Genomic DNA, 20,311 nt, shown 5'->3' with positions numbered 1-20,311 from the left:
AAGTGTGACCGACCGTGGACCGAGTTCAATCACAGCACAATCAGAAACAGTGTGTGTTGATGAGCGTGAGAGGGTGTGTGCATTTGTGAGTAAGACTGTGTGGTGATGAGTGCGAGTGTGTGTGATTGTAAGCTTGTGCGTTTGTGTGTGTGTCTCGTTGTGTGTGTGTGTCTGTCTATTGATGAGTTTGAGAGGGTGTGTGTATTTGTGAGTGAGTCTGTGTATGGTGATGAGTGCGAGTGTGTTATTGTAAGCATGTGTGCGTGTGTTTGTCTATTGATGAGTTTGAGCAGGTATGTGGTTGTGAGTGAGTTTTTGTTTCTGTCTTTAAGCACCCCCACCCCTCCCAAGGGGCACGCGTGGCCCTTGTAAGTTATCATCTCAATACAAGCTAGCCAATTTAGGGCTACAGGTGATTTTTCCAGCAATTGCACTTTTCTGGTTACAAATGTTTAAAAATCATTTGCTCGTAGGGAAATCATTTGCATAAACAAAAGATAACAGTTACGCTTCGTTCTGTTAAAAGCCATGTCTAAATGTGCACGCGGTATATCAAATGGCTTTTGTGCAGCAAAAGCATTTCCTGGCACTGCGCATAAAACACTTTCTCTCAAAATGCACACTACTTTGTGTTTCTTTTTTGGATGCGCGCTGTTATTCTTTACCACTGTCAAAGAACATTTTTTCATATTAATAACATTAGATATTTTAGATTATTAATATTCTTTTTTGTATGTCTATGTTTTTTGTTCATTATTTCAATAAAATATTTTGAACACAAAAATCAAATTTACATTTAATTTTACTTCCTAATGATTGAGAACAAATACAATTATCCTGGTGTGTGTGTGGGGGGGGGGGGGGGAAGGGGGGTCCCCAGATGGCGTACTTGCAAAGCCAGCAGCCACAAGGGAGCAGCGGAAGACACTGAATAAAGATACGATGTAAACGTGCACGATGACTATCTGCGCGCGAGCCACACTGCACACATGTCCACGCGCGTGTGGCGCGAGGCAGCCGGGCACATCTGTGCTCTCTGTGGATCGAGTAATCAACCTGCAAATGTAAACAGTTAGCAATAGTGGTCAAAGAGCCCCGCGTCTAAGGCATAAGGAGGGCAACATTATATATTTACATGTTGCTGCACACACAAACACACACAAACGTGGCTATGGATGTAAATAACTGGGCATTGATTCATACATAAAAATGGTATTTGTTTACAAACAGTGCTTTAAGTGGGTCTGGTCCTGCCGGAGCTCAGCACTGGTAGTTCTTGAAAGCAGGTGCTGAGACGGGTCCCTAGCCGGCTCTGCATTTTTGCCCTCAGGGTAAAAAAAATAATTCCTAACTCTGCAGCAGTACCACACTTCACTGCCTTTGAGGTAACTTCAAAGAGACTGGTTATAGTTCTTTCACAGTCTCATCATTTCAGAACTGAAGCATTTTCAATATTATATACAACGAATCCATACTTGTTGCTTAGTTATCTTATGCAACTAACAACCATTGTCAAAAAGACAATAGTCCTGGCTTGTTGTGGGTCTGATTTTAATTGTCGTATTATATTGTTGGATGCAATGACAGAAGCAGCAAATTACCAGTAGGGCGGCACACTATGCTAAACACAGATTTTTAGCTTACTTTTTAGGCCACGCCCTAATTACACCGGCCACGCTTTGCACAAACGGTTGTCATTTTATGAAATATTGGATTGCACTTACGGCTGTCTGTCAAACATTTGAAATCAAATGTATTTTAAACGTTATGCTTGTCATTGCATTTTGCACACTAAGTCCTTTTACCATTTATAAATCAGTGAAGCTTTTATTGCAATTTGAAGTTTTTAACAACCACTGCTCTTATGCTAAGGTTTTCTTTTTTAAAATGTGTATTGCTGTTGTAATTTTGAGGTGTTCTTTTAAGGATATTGTTATATCTAAATAAGTATATTCATCATACACCGGCCACGCCCCTTTTAGAGACCCCCCACTTTTTTATTACACTTAAAGATCTGATTTACAACACACCAGCGACAATCAATGTGTCCCAATAAATATGTTACTCATATGAAGTGTAATAAGAAACATAGATTCAAATTACGTAATCCGACAGTGCAAAGGTCAAACTCCGCATAACCACAATGCAGACCAGATATACGGAAAAATCATTACCGTTGTTGAGGGAGGGGAGTGAGTCGCGAGCCACCAGCTCGTGCCTTCCTCCCAGGAGAGTCAAGTCCCCTCCCGCATAGAACAATGGTAATACATTTATATATTACACACTGCACATCACTGTGTGTGTGTCTAAATATAGCTGTTACATTGCATTTCATTACATTCTAAATACAAACATTAATACCTAAAAAATATGCTGAGTGATATATTTGCATGTAACTCGATTTTGCTGGTGTACATTACAGCACACAAGCGCATACCTACATCTGTCTACCTCATGCGCGTGTTCGAGCCTCCTTATGGATTCTTCTTAAAAAGTGAGCTATATCAAAGACATGTGTCTATATTTACAGCGCGTTCACCTTCCGGCACACCTCACGCTTGTCTCTTCAGCACGGCCTATTGCACCGCGTCACACTTAGACAATATAGTGCTTTACATGGAAATATAGAATTGCGAGTACTCGCTCTTTAGAGTACCTGCTTGGTACTGAGAAGTGCGCCGGTACTCTCTCTTTCAAATTAAAGACGTGCGCGTACTCAGTACCGGACAGTACCGGCCCATTTGAAGCGCTGGTCACTATTGCGCACTTTCAGTGACAGAGCTCGGAGACGCTCGCCCTGTCAGGACCTGTGCGTCGGTGTTTACATAGCGATCCTAGCTACACAATAATTGTGGGACAGGGGCCACAGATACAAAATTTTGTGCATCACGTTTGGGGTACACATTTCACAGATTTACAATTTCCAGACACAGCGAGGTGGCTTACCCCAGGGCAACACGGTTTTCAGTGCAGTACTGCGGGCGAGTTAGCAGGCAACCAGGGTTTGGTTTCAAAGTTAGCAACTTTAGACGCTAGCCCAAGGAGCTATGAGAACTTGGTCGCCCTCCTGCTCTGCACACCGCTCTGGCACCTTAATAGACTGCACAAATAGGCAAATGCGACTTGATGACGTCACATGGACTTTTCTGGATCTTTGAACCGAAATCAATTAAACAAAAAGCTACCCTGTATTTACGCGAGAAAACAAACGGCATATTCGAAGAAGTGTTTGTCCCACTGCGGGCAACCTTTGCTTTTCAGATCATTCTGCGTTTTTGTCAGTAAAAGCCCATATCGTTTTTTTCTTTTCACGCGCATGAACTCTCAGCATAAACGTCGTGAACTCGTTAGTTTAGTATAATGTGGCAACAGGATGAAAATGGAGGTGCACCCAACTCGGAAACACAGATGTGCCTTATGACAACAGGGTCATCTATTTGCTCGTCCCCACTCAGCGCTGATGGCACCCTCGGCTGAGACTCGCCCTGTCCCGCCTTGGTTTTCATCAAGATTTCGCGAAATTTCGCCCGCGGCCGATTCACTGTAACGATTTTAATTAATTACTCGACTGACGTGGGCAGCAGGACAGAAAAAACACACTTTTTCCCCAGAATTTCTTCCACTTCTTGCAGGAACTGAGATTTAAACAAACTGCGCCTGCACGAGAGGCCGCCACAGCGACAACAAGGTTCAGGCGAAAATAACGACCCGGGCGAAACTGTCCAGCACTGCGAAACTGTCCAATACTGCGAAACTGTTCCTCGCGAGTGCTCAACCAACTGGCAAGAGCAACTCTTGGCGTGAATGCCCGCCGGCGACTTGCAAACTGTGCCTAATTTGCGCCTGTGTGAGCACCAGACGACATTTCCAAGGATTGTTGCTATTTTGCAGTTAGCAGGCTTTACACAGAGTACGGAAGAGAAAGTCAGAAATGACCGAAAGGGGGTTAGTCACACACGGTCAAAGGGAGAAATCAGGGATGACAATTAGAAAATAAAATGTAATAAAGAGAGACAGGACGTAGAGTGTGATGGAAGAAAGAGCTCGAAGGGGAAGCAAGACACAGCTCTTGACATTCGCAAGCCCCTCCTGCGGCTCGGGAGAAAAAACACGCTGCTCCCCTGCCCGTATGTTTTCTTTTGTTGCACAAATTAAGCTCTGGCGAGCCAAATGCAGGGCACGCACAAACGTTAAAAAGTTGATACTGGAAAAAACCGCTAACTTTTTTTGTCTCGAAAGCTTTGAAGAAGGACCAATTGCATTTTTGGATAGCTCTTAAAGACACAGAGAGCGTGTTGTGAACTTGACACTCGTACTCTGCGTTAAATATCCATTTTCTGTATAATCAGTAGGGTTATACTTAGTCCGATTTGCACTTTACAGTTAATCACACTAGAAGCAAACGCTAATTTATTGTGTTTTGTGAAGGAGAGTTACAGATCGTTTTACATTTTGGGACACATCCCGGCATCTCGTGTGCTTCCATCTAGCGTTCGCCGAGAGCAGTCTCCGAAGAATGGACCACGAGCGCCATCTTGCGGAGCAGGTCGATGAAACAGCAACACATCTTTTCATAGAAGCTACGCTCTAACAAGCACTAGCAGAGCCAATATTTTGGGAATTGGCAAACTGCATATTTTGCAAGGTTATGCAATAGCAAAAATATCAATGAAACAATAAACAGTAAAAAAAAAAAAAAAGGATAATGGAACGATTCTCCCTGAAACCGTAGGACTGGCATGCCCTACTGTTTTGTTTTAGATGTGCGCACTTGATCAGGAAAAGGCCACCACTCACAGTGCAAAAGACCCGGTGGCTTTAGTGGGCGGATCCATTATCCCATGATTTATGCAGCGGTGGGTGTAAGCAAAGGGTGAATGCGCTTTGAACAGAGTCTAATCATATCTATGTATTCTCATTTATGAATTTTATCAAAGAAATAAGGTTAGCGATATGGTTAAAGCTACTTCTAACCCAGACCTAAAGATGGAAAAGATGATCAAATTGGAAATCTTCCACATGCTACTGCCTCATGTCTAAATTTAAATCGACAAACAAGCAGGAAGCAGAATTTTGTCAAATTATGGAATGGTAAACAAATCATGATTTTTGAAAGCGTTTTTATGGAGTTACAACAGAATATAACTGCAACACTAGGTGTAATCTATTGTCAACACTCTGGGGACTATTCAAAAAGGTAAACTTGTACGCGAGTAAAGCTACACGTGGAAGATTCCTCTTACATTTTAGAGCAACTTAACTACTTTTGGCTATTCACTATTTACAAGTGTAAAATTACGCAGAAAAGTACACTTATATACGAGTGTAAAGTCACTCTAGCCAAAAAAGAGCAGAAGTAAGTCCAGCATCACGCATGGCCAACCACTGATTCTGTTACACCCTCCCATGGAAAATAATGGAGGGAGGAACTTAAAATAGAATCCCATAATAAATGATGTTAAATTAAAATAATTGATTTCACCATTTAAAAGAAAGATAACAATTAAATTGAAGGTTAAAAAAATATATAAATTACAAAACTAAGTTTTATCTAATGCTAATATGTTAATAACCTTTTGAGTTGCAAATATAAATTTAAGAACAAAAATTATAATGAATCTCAATTCTATACCTAACATTTTGTAATTTTTATTGCAAAGTAAATAAATACAAACATTTTACATTAGGTGCATTAAAAAAATAAACCTTTAAAATATAATTTCATATATTTAATGTAATAATTATGTTAAAAATAAGTAATAAGTTAATAGTTTAAAGTTATGACGTTGTTTTTCACATGTGGGTGGAGGTCTCCACCACAGGGGTGGGAGATCTCCATATGGTAAAGTATATAGAAACGTGTAAAAGTTTACTAAACTTAAAAAAATGAACAATATTTCAATTTGAAATATTAATGTTAAATAATATGACATATTTATTTTAATTTTAGAACAATATAAAAAGTTACAACATTAATAACTTAATTTAAAATGTAAATATTTTGAGAATACTAAATTCAATCAAAATTGTTTTTCTGACGATTGAAGTATAAAAAATCACATTACAATACTTCAATTAAAAATAACTTTATTCAGCACAAAACCACAAAAGTTTAACAAACAGACAATACATTTTAAAATATTAAAGAATAAAAAATCCTTAATATGATAAAATTACAGTTAAAAATAAATGCCTCATCGGCCATAAAATGTCATATTTGTTAAAATGGAACTTATACAAATCGTTTCTTCTCCCCAGCCAGTTACTATAATTCATAACGATTCCTAATACCCATTGCAGTTTTAATAAAATTTGACACTGCACTGCAAATAACAGAATTGGTCAGCGATTGCCAATATCTAAACCCCTAAGCATATGTACATAGACGAATATTCATTAGTAGGGGTGCCAAAATTCTTCTCCTCAGTTCTTTATAAAGTGCACAAAAAAGAATAAAATGCAAAGTGCTCTGAGTTGCCGTGTTGTCGCACGGTCAGGGAGTGAGGTTGTCCGTCCACCGAGATTGTTTAGGAAATGGCACTAAAAAGTGCAAAGTGCCTAAACGGAGTCTTGTTAGAAAAAAATGTGTCCGACTATTCGTGGGGAAGGATAGGTAAAATTTCTGTTTAGGCAAAAAAGGGCAGCTAGGACCTGACGCCTCCAATTTCGAACGACGCAAGGTTGCCCAGGTGTTGTGTGCTTCTTTTATTATAAAGTTGGTATTTGTAGGGATACTCATTGGGGTGTCAAAGTACTCGCCTATCCCAATCTCAAGTAACCTATCCCTCACAAAACGGAGCCAGGGAATCTTCAAAGACTAATCCAGATTAATACAGTCTTCAAAAATCTCCCTAGAAAACTGTAACTTTTCAGAGACCCATATTTTGGCCCATAAGAGCAGGGGGGCAGCGCCAATGCGTTCTTCTATATATTCCATCCCCACTTCTTGGTGAGAGTAAGAGGTGGGAGAGCTGATTGGAATCATCAAAAGGCATTTTATAAACTTGTTTTCCACCACTTGTAACAAACCATTTTTTTGATAGCCCCACACACCCGCCCCGTAAGATGTAACCAACAAGCATTTTGCTTTATATAAAGTAACAAGCTCGGACACTGGCTTATGGCCTAACTTATAGGCAAACCTAAACAGTCCCTCCACTACTCTACTTGTTTGCTGTGCCCTTGCCGTAACCAAGGAATCCCATTTCATCTCCTTATTAAACATATTCCCCAGGCATGTAAAGGTGTCCACCTTTTCAATAGTCTTGCCCCTTACATTAAAACTTCGGGTTTTTGTATTTTTTTGGGCCACATGCCATTGTATAAGACTTTGAAATATTGACTTTCAAGTCGGGGGCCAACATAAAATCCGTAAAGGCATCCAATGAGGTTTGTAGACTGTTGGCCGACAAGGCCATAAGTACAGTGTCGTCCGCATATGAAAGTAGCGGAACTGGGTTGCCTCTAATACAGGGAAAATCAATTTTCTTATCCAATAAAAATGCTTCCAAACCATTTGTATAAATCAGGAAAAGAAAGGGAGCTAAAATCACCCCTTTGGTTGAGGCAATTGGCTTAGTCCTTTCCCCCTGTGGGACGAATCTTATAGAGACGGAGGTGTTAGCATGAAGTCTTTTTAAGAGTAGAATCAGGGCCTTTTCAAAGCCCATTTCTGTCATTAACGCCGACAATTTCTCCCTGTTGACGGTATCAAATGCAGTGGACAAGTCCATGAAGGCAAGGTGGATAGAGCCACCTTTTGCCTTCATGTACTTGCCCATAATCGGGGACAGATTTAGGCATTGCTCTGTAGTTCCCAGCCCCCTTCGGAAGTCATACTGGGTTTTCGAGATAATCCCCTTATTAGTTGTCCAGGACTCTAGTTGGGCAAGGATTACCCTACCCAGTACCTTGACGGTGGCGTCAATGAGGGAAATAGGCCTGTAACAGTAGTTTCTATTCCCTTTTTTAAACACGGGTACAACTATGGTCTCTGTCCAGGAGGCTGGAATTGGACCAATCACCACCGATTTAAAAACATTGGCCCAGGGGTGCCCAAAGATTTGTATTTAGTTTAAACAGATCTAATGGAACTCCATCTGGACCTGGCGCCACCTTACATATTCCCTTCGCTAGTGCTTCGTCCACCTCTGCCACAGTGAGCAAGGCACTAAGCTCAGCTGTTTGTACCAAATCTGCTGGGAACTCCTCATTGCACACCAGCAGCTCCCTACCGCTTGGGTTAAAAATGGCAGCAAAATGGGTTTCCCAAATATCACCCAGAATCATTGAGTCCATTGTTTTTGCTTCCTCCGTGAACTAGGGTCGGTTGATAATGGCCCAAAAACTTTTACTATCTTTAAGAGCACTAGCTCTCTCCAAATCCTCCCATGCTAGACGCCTCAACTCCTCTTTTCTTTTATTATGGTACTTTGTGTAAAAGTCTGGCACTTTTTATTTGTTCTCTATTACGGGGGATAGATTGGAGGGCAATTTTTAAATTCTTGTGGGCTCTAGAACATTCTACGTTGAACCATCGTGTCTCTTGGTGCAGCTTGGGACTGGCAGGGTTAATCTATTGGCTACATTGATGCAAATTCTTTTAAAAAATCTGTACAATCGTTACTGAGGGAGAATCCTGCTGAAGGCAGTCCATGATCAAATCCTGATTTACTCTGACTATTTCCTCCTCGAGCAGTGGTGGATTTATTTCACGCCAATTTAGTCTTACACCTTTGTTGCGATTATAATGAATCCGGCGACCGGTGCCCCCGTAGTCCTGGCTATTACTTTAAGTGAGACAATGAGTGGGTTGAGGTCACTCGCTGGTTTTGGTCCTACATTAAAATCACAAACAAATAAAGAGCACTCCCTGGAAATAAACATAAAATCAATAAAACTTTCCCTACCCCGCCAACAAAAGTGGGGCACTGAACTAAAAAACTATTAGTCAAACTATCCAAATTATTCCCAATAATGATAGTGTTTAGTGCCTCTTTCTTCGGGGTGTAGATGAAATGCGCCAAAGGCTGTCCCTCTGTATCCAAAAGACCACAAACTCTTTCATTGCTGTGCTCACAGGATATACAATTAAAATCCCCCACCCACAGAACACATAAAGGCTGCCACTTCCCAGAAACACTAGTGATTCCCATTTGCAGGGCTTCTATAACATGATAGTTCTTTGGGTCGAAGATGTTATAGGACCAATTTACAAGTAAAACTCTACCCTGCATCATATTAACGATCATAATCAATTAAAACCACTTTGACGATCCTACACAGTAAGCTTTTATAGAACTGAATTTAACTGTAAGTAAAGTTAGCAGCCCTCCCAGCTGAGGATAGTGTGGCAGGTCCATTAAAGGCATGATAGCCATCCATCACTATGCTCCCTATAGCCTATGTTTCCTGCAAACAAATAACATCAAAACCCTTCATATATTCTAACCAAACCTCATCCAATAATTTCGAGCGGGTGCCTGCAACGTTCCAGGAGATTAATTTAACTGGGGGTGTAGAGTGGCCCAGGCCAGTATCCGGTGGTATGACCATTAAGGCAAATGGACTGACCACGGGTATCTGGGTCACCCCCTCATCCTGGCACTTATTTTCAGTGGCTTTATTTGTGACCAAAGAACAAGTTCTCGGGTCACTCAGGTTCTCCTTTACTAGGGAACCAGTGGAATTTAAAACAGGGTTTTGGGGGGATTTTATGTTACCAAATACCTCTTTGGTTGCTACTCCCCTGGATCTGCATTTAAGGGACCCCTGCTTCCATTATCTAGTTGCCAGCCTGGTTATCTAATTAGTCCATCAATCTCGGTTAGGTCTGAAAGTGCCTCATAGCGATTAGGGTGAAAGGAGGAGGAGTGGGTGGGGACATCTGTGATTTGTCTCGGCTGAGTAGGCAGCATGCCAACGGGGGAAACCTGACTAGAAGGGTAAAAGAAAACCAAAGGTTGAGTCTTTATCTGTTCACTTAGCAAGTCTTTCAGCTGGTTTAAAGCAAAGTGCACACACCTCGCATCACTGAAGTTAAGGACGACACAATCCCCCCGAATACTTTTCTTTGTGCGACCTACCCAACTCATCCGCCTGGCCAAGATGATATATTCAAACCAGTTAAAATAAGGTGGTGTTTTCCTTGAACACCTATGTGCAGATTTATTTATAAGGCTCTGGCTGCTTTCTTGTTGGCTAGGAAGTAACCTCGGGACCCCAGTTAAAATCAAAGTGTAAGGGGTACTTTCTGGGGGCAAATTTAATGAGTCAATGATACCCCTCCCACCTACTGGGCCATATAGGTGATTGTGGGACGTCATGTACCCCAGAAGGGGTCTATCCCCATCCCCAAGATTAGATGTTTTAGGGAAGAAGACACCCTGACCCGGGTGTTGTCTGGGGGGGGGGGGGGGGGTGTTTGCATGGGAAACAGAATCCTCTGCTAACTTGGCCGGTGCACTAATATTTATAGCCTCCTGGGTGCAACCACAGGGTCGGGGAATACCACTAAGGGTAGATAATACCTTCCCAGAGGCCACACCATTAGATGATGAGGCATCCGATAAGTTAACACTCCGCCCTTCGGCTATATCCCTTGATGGTACCTCTCTCTCAGTTGGATTGTGTAGTAGGGTCTTTTCTACTGGCGCTACAGCTTTGCAGACAAGAGTTAATTGCTCCTCTCTATTGGTTAGTCTTACCAAAATGGGCGCTAGGGCCTTCTGGACTAACTTACTGAGTTTTACGGTTAAAATATCAGACCCATCATGCCCAACATTGATTACCCCTCCTATACATGGTTTAATAACTTTTCCTAATATATGGATTTGTTTAGATATTCTTATCTTGGGCGACTGACTATTAATCTCATGAACGGGCCACGCTCTCTCAGTTCCTTTCCTCTTTTCTCTGTTGCAGTCAATGGGCCAGCCTTTGTTGATGTTGTGTGAGTAGGGCTGTGCCTCGTGGTTCACTTCGAGGTTCACCGTGGCTCGGAACTATCACAGTGGGGGAAATAGGGACTTGAGGCCTGTCAACAATAACAGTTTCTGGTGTATCCACTCGAAAATCATTGATTGAAGATGGTAATAGTGAAGTAGGAAGTTGCTCCGAGGTTGGTGCAAAAGAAAGTCTCCATTCGGCATGCTCTATTTTTTTGCTGATAGCTCCCACCACCTTTTGCAGAAAACCATCAAGAGTGGTATCGGTGGATTTTGGGCCTGGTGTGGGCTTTCGCTTCTCCATAGTGCACCAAGAAAGAACCCTTACGTGTCTATGAGTCAAATACAATAAGGTTACCTTGTTGAGTCCTTTGTGTTCTAGGTGAAAGTTCCTACCACAAATCCAGTTAAAGGTTACAGGAATCGCAGGGCGCAGAGCCAAGAGAAAGGGCACAGCCCATCCTCCTCCTGGCTCTGACGCACACGCCCGCAAGCCCAAAGCTGTTTTTAAGCACCTCCGGCGCAATGGCAGGTCACGTGGGCACCTCCTGGTGCAGGTATCCTCTGGGGGATGGAGTCCCCTCACCAAACTCAGGGCAAAGTGCAAGTGCAGCGATAGAAATGGGCTTTTGGGCAGGGGGAGCCCGAAGCTGTCCTTAAGCGCCTTTGGCGCGCTGGCCGGTCACGTGGGCACCTCCTGGCGCGGTATCCTCTGGGGGATGGAGGTCCCTCACCAAACTCAGGGCAAAGTGCAAGTCCAGCGATAGAAACATACTCCCGCACCGTGGGAGCCTGAAGCTGTTCTTAAGCAACTCCAACGTGATGGCGGGTCACATGGGCACCTCCTGGCGTGGTATCCTCTGGGGGGTGGGGTCCTCTCACCAAACTAAGGGCAAACTGCAAGTGCAGCCATAGAACAATACTTTATCTATTAATATATTAACATTTCTAACAATACATTAAGTTTATCAATGAATTCATCTAGTTTGATTAATTTGATTTAATTTAATATTATTTCCCATGGGTTTTTATTTGAGTTCATGTCTATATTATTTTCTATGATAGGGACTTGCAGTAACAGTGGTCGGCCATATGTGGACATGGTCATACTCCAACTCTGAGCTGGAGTACATTTATGAGTGTTTTGGGTAATTTGTGGCTGTAGTAAATTTAGAAGTGCAGTATGTGAATATTCATGGGCCTACTCTTGTGAGTGTAGGCATGTCCCTACGTGCCTTCCCTTAACCCCTCCTTACTTCTACCGTAACCCCTCTCATTTAGTAGTAAGTATTTCCCATTTTTCAGCCACCTCCCTCTGCTCCTCCCATATATGCTACTGAATGAATTGTGCCCACCTTTGGCGAGGAAATTATATATTCAATTCAGGTTGGGCACCTTACCACTCAGGGACTTCACTAAGAACTGGTCAAAACACACAGAAACAACTTGCCCAGCTTGCGGAAGGTCGACTGAGTCATTAATTCATGTATTATTTCTTTGTGTCGCATATAGAGCCCCTAGGAAATACTGGCTTATTCCTTTATGTAAAAGTCTAGGATTCACAAGATGTATTGAAGCCTATCGCATTTTAGCTAGTGATACAAGAACTGTTGTAGTCTTCGCTGTCTCACGTTTTTTACATGCAATGTGGATCAAGCGTCTTAGTTTCAAATAATGTCTTGCTGCTATATACATTCTGTCCTGGTCCATTTTAAATTAACTGTTTTTTAATGTCTTTTATCAGCTGTTTAAATGTATTTTATGCGACTTTTATGATCTTCTGATCGAAATAAAGTTTACAAATGGAATGCTACTAAAACATATACTTACTCGTGCTGAGACTCCAGTGATGGGCGGAGCCTAACCTCCAAATATGGTATGGGTCAACTTATCCCATGTCACACATGCTTGTTTTCCAGCCCAGCCGAGTTGGATCAAAAGAGATCGCAATGTGCGAAAAAATGACTTTGGTAACAAATTGGGAATATTAACAAAAAAGAACAGGAACCTCAGGAGTACTGTTATCTTCATTAGTGATATTCGTCCTAACAGTGACAATGGCAATCGGATCCATTTGTCAATGGATTCTGAAAGTTTTTGTATCGCCCTGCCGTAATTCTCTCGAATCACCACCTCAGGGTCAGTGTGTATTTGCACACCCAGGTACCTGGTAGGCTCCAATGTCCACTCAATAGGGTAAGTTCTAACCACTGGGAGCGTACTGGGGGTTAGTGGGAACACTATTGACTTACTCCAGTTGTTACGGAGGCCAGAGTGATGACCAAATTGTTCCACCTCCCGCAGGATTGGTGATAAGTTCTGAGCCGGCTCTTTGAACATATAGAAGCGAGTCATCAGCGTAGGCCGTGATTATTAAATTGTACTGTGGGAAGCGTATTCCTCGAAAACCGTGGTACTCCTCTTGTAATAACTATTGGCTCTGAGAGGAGACCGTTTACGCGGACGCGCGCGGTGAACTGTTCATATAGAACATACACTAACTTAATAAATATCTCGCCTACTCTCACTCGCTTCAGTACTGCTCTTAAAAAGCACCATTCGACAGAATCAAAGGCCTTTTCTGCGCCGAGAAAAACCGCTGCTGCATGCATCTCCGGGTCTATACCAGCAATAGTGCCAAACAGGGTTCCTGTTAGCGAGCAGGTGGGCACAAAGCCAGATTGCTCAGGGGCAACCACTACAGGGAGCAGGGGGGCGAGCCCATTTGCAAGTATTTTAGCAAATAATTTGGTGTCCGTGTTTAGCAACAAGAGTGGCCTGTAGCAAGAACATTGCTGTGGAGGTTTGTCTTTGTTCAGCAACGTTAGCAAAGCAGCCTCTCTCATACCAGGAGGCATTATGCCATCTGTTGCCATTTCCTCATATGGATTTATCAGATGGGGCAATAGCTGGTCCTGATAGGCCTTGTAAAATGCTACCGTGAGCCCATCAGACCCTGGGCCTTGTTATTGGACATGGTCTTCAGGGCAGCAGTGATCTTGGTGGGGCGCAGAGGGGCCATCAGGTGTTCGCTGTGCAAGTTTGAGAGCCACTTCATGGCTATGAAAGATAGATATTCTGTTTTTGCATTTGCCACCCCGAGTGGGACGGGTATGCCTAGACGTGGGTCCCGTGCTCTCCATGCCACTGGAATCAAGCTATCCTGGCTGAAGAGGGGTGAAACCCCGAAACCGGTCCTAGGATGCTTGTTTCCAGTCCAGGGAGAACCTGGCTTGGCAGTTCAGGCTGGACTGTTCCCATGAGGCACAGGGTCAAGACTGATTTGCATATGGCTGGGTTCAAACTGGAATGGCATGGTGAGCAAAAAACTATAGATTTAGGCCCAGATCTCTGTACTGGGGTGAATGTATGACATTGTTCTGCATTCTGTCCATCAACTATTGTTTTTGCATTTGTCACCCCGAGTGGGACGGGTATGCCCAGACTTGGGTCCCGTGCTCTCCATGCCACTGGAATCAAGCTATCCTGGCTGAAGAGGGGTGAAACCCCAAAACCGGTCCTAGGATGCTCGTTTCCAGTCCAGGGAGGACCTGGCTTGGCAGTTCGGGCTGGACTGTTCCCATAAGGCACATGGTCAAGACTGATTTGCATATGGCTGGGTTCAAACTGGAATGGCATGGTGAGCAAAGAAACGATGGATTTAGGCCCAGATCTCTGTATTGGGGTGAATGTATGACATTGTTCTGCATTCTGTCCATCAACTGTTGTTTTTGCATTAGTCACCCCGAGTGCGACGGGTGTGCAGGTATGCCCAGACGTGGGTCCCGTGCTCTCCAAGCCACTGAAATCAAGCTATCTTGGCTGAAGAGGGGTGAAACCCCGAAACCGGTCCTAGGATGCTTGTTTCCAGTCCAGCGAGGTCCTGGCTTGGCAGTTCGGGCTGGACTGTTCCCATGAGGCACAGGGTCAAGACTGATTTGCATATGGCTGGGTTCCAACTGGAATGGCATGGTGATCAAAAAAACTATGGATTTAGGCACAGATCTCTGTACTGGGGTGAATGTATGACATTGTTCTGCATTCTGTCCATCAACTGCTGTTTTTGCATTTGTCACCTCGAGTGGGACGGGTATGCCCAGACGTGGGTCCCATGCTCTCCATGCCACTGGAATCAAGCTATCCTGGCTGAAGAGAGGTGAAACCCCGAAACCGGTCCTAGGATGCTTGTTTCCAGTCCAGGGAGGACCTGGCTTGGAAGTTCGGGCTGGACTGTTTTAATGATGCACAGGGTCAAGACTGATTTGCATATGGCTGGGTTCAAACTGGAATGGCATGGTGAGCAAAAAAACAAATAGATTTTTCAGATGGGGCAATAGCTGGTCCTGATAGGCCTTGTAAAATGCTACCGTGGCCCATCAGACCCAAGACCTTGTTATTGGACATGGTCTTCAGGGCAGCAGTGATCTTGGTGGGGCGCAGAGGGGCCATCAGGTGTTCTCTGTGCGAGTTTGAGAGCCACTTCATGGCTATGAAGATAGATATTCTTCATCCGATTCATCTGATTCGGATGGGCGTGACGTGTATAGCTCCGTATAGAAGGAGCGAAATCTGCCTGCTATCTGCGCAGCATCGCTTAGTGTAATGTCATTTTAATCTCGCAGCTCCAGCACTTTCCCGGGACCACCATCTGGGCCAGTCAGAGCAGCCAACGTAGCACCTGGCCTCTTCTTTTCCCTGTATACTTTCGCTATCGCCTACTTTCCCAGGTGCACTACCTCCGTCTGAGCCTCTTCGTTGTATTCTTCTATCTTGACCTTGATTTGTGCATATACATCAAGAGAAGAGTCTATAATTGCTCATCTCTACAGGTCTGCAAGTTCCACCTCAAGTCTCTGCAGTCTCCCCCTAATAGAACGAAGGACCCCCGCGTGTTTCGATATGACAGCACCCCGTATGTAGACTTTGAATGTCTCCCATATAGTGGCCATCTTGGGAATGCTGCCTAAGTTAGTAGAAAAAAATAGGTCAATCTCCTCCGAGAGTTCTGCCTTAAAAGCCTCATCAAACAACGAGTACTGAGGAAATCACCATGTACGGACTTTTGGCTAAATATCCCCTATATCTAGCTGCAAGTTAACTGGGGAGTGGTCCGAATACGTACAGGGCAAGTGTTCGCACAAAGATATATTAAACTTCTGGATGCTAGCCAGTAATCTATAGGTGTGTGAACATCATGTACAGATGAATAGTGTGTATATTCCCTTCCAGCCGGAGCGCGGTGCAGCCATACATCAACCAGACCATTAGTCTCAGCAGCGATTGCCGCAATAGCCCTTGCTGCCGCTGAAGGGGGCCGTTGTGGGCCACTCAAGTGATCCATCGCTGGGCATTGCACGCAATTATAATCACCTCCCCACAGTGTATGTATCCTTGAATGTGTATTAAGTTTGTTATGTAGGGAGCGATTAAATTGAGGATTATCATAGTTCGGACCATATTCTCCCACTATGCGTACCTATAGATGGTCTTTTCGGCATTGCACTATCACATACCTCCCCTCAGTGTCCCTTTCTACATCATGTATCTTAATGTTGGACCCCTGACAAACCCATATCAGAACACCACGTGCGTGGAGGTGAAGCCTCCCGCACACAACTGCCTTCATTCTCCTCCACGTCAGCAGACCGGTATTAGGTGCCAGGTGAGTTTCCTGCAATATTGCAACATCAATGTGGTGTCTCTGCAAGTATAATACTACCTTCGAATTTGCGCTGGTCATTTAGGCCCCTGATTTTCCAAGTCAAGAAGTTTATGGTGCGGTCTCCCTGTGCAGATGTATAGTCCTGTCTCTCACCCATATTGGGACATTACAATATATGGCATAGCGTTTGCCTGCCTGACTAGCCAATAACATTCAATAACATCTGTGCCGCTGCTACAACACAATGCAAGATCGTTCAATCCCCTCTCCCCCTCCCACGTCACATCCCCCAACAATTGACATGGCGACATTCCCTTTCCCCTCTCTATCCCTCTATCCCCCCCAAGATAACAATGTGTATGACACTCAAGAGCGATGAGTGCCCAACCAACTGTAGTGTACACGGACATCGCCACAACAAAGATTTATAGATCACATATTAACCCACAGGCACAATTATTGACAACAGGCCTGACATCCCTGCCAGGCAATTAAGCTACTGCACCCCAACTACACCTTATATGCATGGAGTGTTGGGCCTAAGAGGAGTGACCATCATCCATCTTTAAAGGAATGGGGTCTTACTATTATGTAATCAATTGAAATAAGATAATATTATACAAATCCTAATAGGCCCACACAACTTTATCTCACTGTTCCCACATATCGTCCTCAGTGGAAAGCATATCAGTCATTCTGATCTAGAGGGCTCGTAGAGTTGTTGTCATCTGTGTCACTAACTGACGATTGATTATTGGTCCGTGCGCAGATGTATCCCTTCAGCGCCTGTTGAACGTTCCCAGGGTCTGCAAATACCCGCACCTTCCCATTTAGTGTCACTTTCAAGCGGGCCGGGTAGAGCATGGCATTTTCGATGTTAAGTTCTCTGAGCTTCGTTTTAAAAGGGACAAACCGCTTTCGTGCCTCCTGGACCTGCAGCGTAAAGTCCGGGTATAAGGACAGCACAGAGCCCTCATAGTTAAGTGTCTTAAGTTCTCGGGCGCGCTGTAGTGCAGTGTCCCTGTCCCTGTAGTTCAGGATGCGGGCTATGATAGGACGCGATAGGGCCCCAGGCAGCGGTCTAGGCATTAAGGAGTGATGGGCCCTCTCAACCACAAATAATGAAGAGAAAGTATCACAACCCAGTAAAGTGACCAGAAGATTCTCGACATAAATCTCCATATTGCTGGTCGGGGCAGATTCCGGCAATCCGACTATATGTAGGTTATTGCGCCATGAGCGTGCCTCCATATCTTCGGCCTAAGCTTGCAGAGCCTCCACACTTTCCTCCAACTTTTTATATGAGTCTGATGACTCTACGGTCTGATCTTCAATTTCCGAGACTCTCCTCTCTACCATATCGATTCTCTGAGCATCTTTGTCCAACCTCTCCGACATACAGTCCATGCAGTATGAGAGAGAGTCTATTTTCCCGTCTATTGTGGACAGGCTCTGCTGCATAGCTGCTAGTATCTCTGTCAGATCACTGCCAGGCTCCGGCCCCCAGCGCCCTGCTTATTGAAGTCAGAATATGCACCATCGTCTCGTTGCCTGGTGGACTTTCGTTGATCAAATTGTAGTTTCGGCTGTGTCTTATCAGGCTTCAAACAACAACAGTATCCACAGGTCTAAAACTTAATTTGGTTTACTAGAACACACCCATGTATGGAGTGACCAGAACATTTGTCTAGGTATTCCTATTAGTAGGACGGATCCCCATCACTCACCGAGGTGACATGCTTCATCATCTGGGTCTCCTCCTAGCGCCACTCTAGTGATGCCAAGGGCTACAACCCTTCACCTATGAAGGGGAGCTCACGGATGTTTTAAAAAAAATAAACTGATCCACTAGATGTGAAGAGATGTTGTTAAGGGAGTGATGGACGCAATGTGTGAACAGAGTGAAAGTGATATATAAAATGACCCCTGGGAGAGTAGTTTTATTTTATATCCCCTAAAGGCCAGATTAAAAACGGTGCAGTGACAGTTTTAACATAATAACTGCCTGTGTCAGAAGGAAGGTCGACATGTTTCAGCCCCACGGACTAATTCAATCCACGGCTTTCTTCAGGAACAAACACTGTATGGATAACTACTGTGAATAATGTGCCCAAAATAAAGTGAAAAAAATGAACAATCATAACACAGTTGGAACAATCACAACCATGTAACCTGAATTAGTAGGTATTCCAAATCCTCATCTGTGTCACGAATACTGAGAGTATCTGTGTCCTGTGAGGAAGGCACCTCACCTCACCTGGCAACGGCTCAGGATAATGAGGCCCCGCTCTATCCGTTTGTACCCCGAGCTTGTCAAGAGCCGGAGGGAAGGAGCCGTTGCCAGGTGAGGTGAGGTGCCTTCCTCACAGAACACGGATACTCTCAGTATTCGTGACACAGATGAGGATTTGGAATATTTACTAATTCAGGTTACATGGTTGTGATTGTTCCAACTGTGTTATGATTGTTCATTGTTTTCAATTTATTTTGGGCACATTATTTGCAGTAGTTATTCATACAGTGTTTGGTCCTGAAGAAAGCCTTGGATTGAACTAGTCTGTGAGGCTGAAACATGTCGACCTTCCTTCTGACACAGGCAGTTATTATGTTAAAACTGTCACTGCACCGTTTTTAATCTGGCCTTTAGGGGATATCAAATAAAACTTCTGTCCCAGGGGTCATTTTATATATCACTTTCACTCTGTTGACACACTGCTTCCATCACTCCCTTAACAACTTCTCTTCACATCTAGTGGATCAGTTTATTTAAAAAAAAACATCGGTGAGCTCCCCTTCATAGGTGAAGTGTTGTAGCCCTTGGCGTCACTAGCGTGGCGCTAGGAGGAGACCCAGATGATGAAGCATGTCACCTCGGTGAGTGATGGGGATCCGTCCTACTAATAGGAATGCCCAGACAAATGTTCTGGTCACTCTATACATGGTTGTGTTCTAGTAAACCAGATTAAGTTTCAGACCCGATGATACTGTTGTTGTTTGGATTCATTGACTTTGGGGAATATATCCACGCCTGGTCTCAAAAGTTCCCTAAGCCCCCTTTTCTCTCTGTTTGTATTGTTCTTATCAGGCTTCCCCATTGCCCTGTTGTGTTGCAGAGCCTATAGGAGAAGTAGCAGTTGCTTCGGCAATGCCCCAGGCACGTTGTCCGCAGCCCTGGTAGCCCCGAGTTGGATTAATCAGCCTGATACCTTCAGCGACTGCACAGCTGCCCCAGGCGGCTTTTCCAGAGTGATATTGAGTGTGGTTATGAAACCCATAGCCCGCACAGGCACCATAATGGCAATATGGTCATTTCACTATTGCCCAGCCTGACTCGCCCTTAGGGATAACAGGCATGTCGCTTGGCAAGCATGCAGCACGTCTGACACGCAGGCTCCATTAAAGATAAGGCCCCCTGTAAGGATCACTGGCTCCAACAGCAACCAACTCACGTTACAGGAGTCACGGAATGACCCATGGATTAGCACCGCAGCACGGTCTCTCCAGGCCACAATTCAATGCCATATTTCGGAGCAATGCGCACCCCCATGCTAGCAGATGGTGAGCGGAGCCGTCTCCGGGGCTTACTTCTCCCAGGGGGCCAAGCACATCAGTTGTACAGTCCATAATGCACCGGCAGTGCAGCTCCTCGTGTAGGCGAGGTCCGGCCGCAGCTCGGCCGGGATCCCCTCCCCCACTCACAACG

The sequence above is a fragment of the Triturus cristatus genome, chromosome 2_1 (genome assembly GCF_964204655.1).
Source record: "Triturus cristatus chromosome 2_1, aTriCri1.1, whole genome shotgun sequence".
Taxonomy (NCBI): Eukaryota; Metazoa; Chordata; class Amphibia; order Caudata; family Salamandridae; genus Triturus; species Triturus cristatus.
This window is presented reverse-complemented; position numbering follows the sequence as displayed.